Genomic DNA, 3,429 nt, shown 5'->3' with positions numbered 1-3,429 from the left:
TTAAATAAAAACTAATAGTTTGCTAATGATTTTAAATACTTTTACTGTATACTCATTGTAAAGTATTACCAAATTAATTTGTCACCTTAAGTTACTGAATATGTGGAAGACTAAATTAAGGCAGGACTTTAATTGTTCTTGAATAGCAGCAGTAAGCATTAATGTATGATCACATTTAAGTTTTAAAAATAAAGTTTTGAAAGTATTTCATTGGTCTGAAGAATTTAATTGGTCTAGTAATTATTAGTGGAAATTGGCACATGCCCCTGTGTTGTTGTATTTCGGGTGACACGAGTTAGACTAAATCAAAAATAGCCGACTTCTGGTGGTGTGGAGATAATGGCTGTAACTAACCATCATATTTATCTGTCCAGTTTGATTTAGCTTTTTTTTGTTTTTGCATCCAGTTTGATTACATCAATGACAGTTTTAACTTGTTAATGCTGACAATTGACATTGGTATAAGTGGGATAATCCATAAATAATATATTAATAAATAATAATTCACTCTGCAACTGCCCATTAAAAAAATACAAATTACTTACTTTTTGTTCTTGCCTGGTGGGTACTTGAGGGTCTCAGTTCAGCGATTGTGTCCTCTGATGGATTGTACAGAAAATGTAATGTTACCTAGTGATATTAATTTGCAGTGTATGTGTTTATGAATGTTCTTTTACCTTGAAAGTTAGATGGGTGTTCACCCCAAGCATCCTCTTGCTCATTTTCATTGGACAAGCTCACTGGAACAACTGCAGATGAGAAAGGTGAAGCTGGTAAGTTGCATTTGCTACCATGACAGTGCATGAAACTGATACACTATGGGCTAGATTTACTAACAGCTTGCGCCAGCACAAACCGTCTTTTGGCGTTAAAATAGTACTGTCAGGATTTACTAAAGAGGTGCAGTAAAGAATTAGTGCTGAAAAGGCGTGGACACAGTTGTTTTTGCGTCTAACCTTATTGAATATGCATTTGTAGGAGTTTTTCTTTCAGATGCTAAATTTATGGGAGGAGAGTATTCAAATTAATCACGCAAAGCGATTTAATAACATTTGTGCTCGTCAAATTATTGGTATTTGTTCCATTTTTAATGCCCAAAAAAGGCATGTCTTAAAGCAGGCGCTAATTTGCGCTGCTCTTGGTAGATTGCACTGGTCATTGTGGAAATGATCTGGCTGCGTCTGTTCTTTAATGTGTGCAATGTCAGTAAATCACACGCAGAATTTTCTCTCCCATCTGCGCTTTTATGGAGTTGCGCTCTAATGCTAATTTGGCCTGTTTAGTAAATCTGGCTCAAGGGCTCTTAAGTGATACCCAGTAATGACTGAAATTGACAGATGTTTTTATTTATTTAACTTACTCTGCATTCTTCCTTGATGTGTGGTTGATGGTCTTTGGTCTTGAGAGAGTCTCCGGACAGAGAATGTGTTCTCTACCCAGTAATGACTAAAATTGACAGATGTTTTTATTTTTAGTTTTACTTACTCTGCATTCTTCCTTGATGTGTGGTTGATGGTCTTTGGTCTTGAGAGAGTCTCAGGACAGAGAATGTGTTCTCTAATTATTCAGAAAAAATGTTGTATTATCTTGTGTTAGGCTGTGACTCATTGGCAATGAATGTGTTTTTGATTTCCTCCATATACTAATTAATGCTTTTTACCTTGAGTGGTAGATGTGTGTTCTTCCCAAGTTTCCAGCTGGTGGTCTGCATGAAAGAAGCTCTCTCTTAAATGAGCTTAATTGACATTACAAAAGGTACTCATTCTGCTGCTGCAACTGAATTGTGCTCTCTTGCTTTGTATTTTAGTTTATTCAGCTTTACATTCTTGCTTTAAACAAACACATTTTCTATAGTACACCTAGATGAAATGCTACAGTATTTACCAAAAGTGAGACATACAACTTACGTGGTGTTCTTTCTTGCTTGAAACTTGAAGGTCTCGGCACAGAAAATGCATTTTCTGATGGATTGTACAGAAAATGCTGAATTACCTGGTGTGAGGCTGTCTCGTGTGTGCAGTAATTGTTCTTTTGATTTCTTTTACCAAATACTAATGAATGCTTTTTTACCTTGAATGTCAGGTGAGTGTTCACCCCAAGCGTCCTGTGGCTCGTCTGCCTGGGAGAAGCTCATGGGAATATCTGGAGCTGAGAATGATGGAACTGGTAAATTTTGTTTGTAATTAAGTAATTTTACATGACATTTTCATTTTAATGGCTGGTTTTCATTCATTAAAGTGCAACTTCTGACATTAGGCAGAATAAGAATACATACAAAATACATGTGGCATCATTCATAAATGTGTGATGGAAATTAATTCAAGAACTTGATATATACATATTTAGGTAAGATGCATTTGTGTGAGCATTTGGGGAAATATTTATGCTTGTATTTGTGTATTTATGAATTGTGTTTTGAATTTACGACTCGGATTTGGTAAATGTAAATTGTACTGTGCATTTATGAATTTTGTTTTGTAAATGTTTTTTTTGAGGCTGATCTGTCTCCATAGCATAATTATTACGCATGTATATATCTGATAAAAAAACTAAAATTCCAAGTACATTTTACCAATTACAAACCATATCACATAATCACAAGTTGAAGTGTCATAAACAAATGAAGACTGATTTTTTAAAAGTTTTATGGATAGGATATAGATAGGTTAAGAGTGACTCTTGAGGTACCAGCCCCAGTTCAAGTCAGATGACAGCAAGTGACTCTTGAGGTACCAGCACCAGTTCAAGTCAGATGACAGCAACGGTGACGAGGGAGTCGTGGTGTGAGCTGCTACTAACAATGAGCAAGACTGACCTTTCAGAGTAAAAGAGAAACTTAAAATGAACTCCCAAAACTTACTGCCAGATTCTGGAGACAAATTCTTCAAACAGTGGTACGAGAGGATGTGATGGTGGTCCTTCAAGAGCCAGTCTCAACCTACCTATGTTTATAAAGACTTTTAAAAACCGGTCTTAACAGCTTGTGTTTTTGTCTTGTTTGGGGGTCATTTTTCCGGACTGTGTTGTACAACACTTCAGCTTGTGTTTCGTCTTGTTTGGGGATCATTTTTCCGGACTTTAACTTAGCAAAGACTCAAAACCTGACATATTGTACTTGTGCTGGCACTGGAGACTAAAGGGTTCCTGGTGGTTTCAAACCTATTCCTTCACCTTAATTACTAAAGTCTTATACAGTTGATATCTTTTCTTCTCAACCTGTTTTTTTTTGACCCTGCTACACCATTGAGTATTTCTTATCCAATGGTCACACCTCAATTTTGCAATTGCTATAGTGTTGCATCTTTCTCCTGGGCATTTAATAATTTTTAACTTTAAATTGTGAGTTAAATCTCTTTTTTGGCCAATTTTACCTGTAAAAGAAAAAATGGTTATTTTTGCACACCTGAATACAAAAAAACTTTTACTTCC

The 3,429-nt window shown here is 35.7% G+C and overlaps 1 long non-coding RNA gene across 1 annotated transcript; it reads right to left on the bottom strand.

Annotated features, from left to right (window-relative positions):
* Positions 1 to 543: 543 nt before the first annotated feature.
* LOC107671503 (uncharacterized) lies at positions 544 to 1,392 on the bottom strand. Its single transcript, XR_001632207.1, has 3 exons — positions 1,361 to 1,392; positions 678 to 749; positions 544 to 599 (listed from the first exon to the last, which is right to left on the bottom strand). It is a non-coding gene; the product is annotated as an uncharacterized LOC107671503 (long non-coding RNA).
* Positions 1,393 to 3,429: the final 2,037 nt, after the last annotated feature.

Source organism: Sinocyclocheilus anshuiensis, unplaced genomic scaffold (genome assembly GCF_001515605.1).
Source record: "Sinocyclocheilus anshuiensis isolate Anshui unplaced genomic scaffold, SAMN03320099.WGS_v1.1 scaffold4774, whole genome shotgun sequence".
In the NCBI taxonomy this organism is placed as follows: Eukaryota; Metazoa; Chordata; class Actinopteri; order Cypriniformes; family Cyprinidae; genus Sinocyclocheilus; species Sinocyclocheilus anshuiensis.
This window is presented reverse-complemented; position numbering and strand designations above follow the sequence as displayed.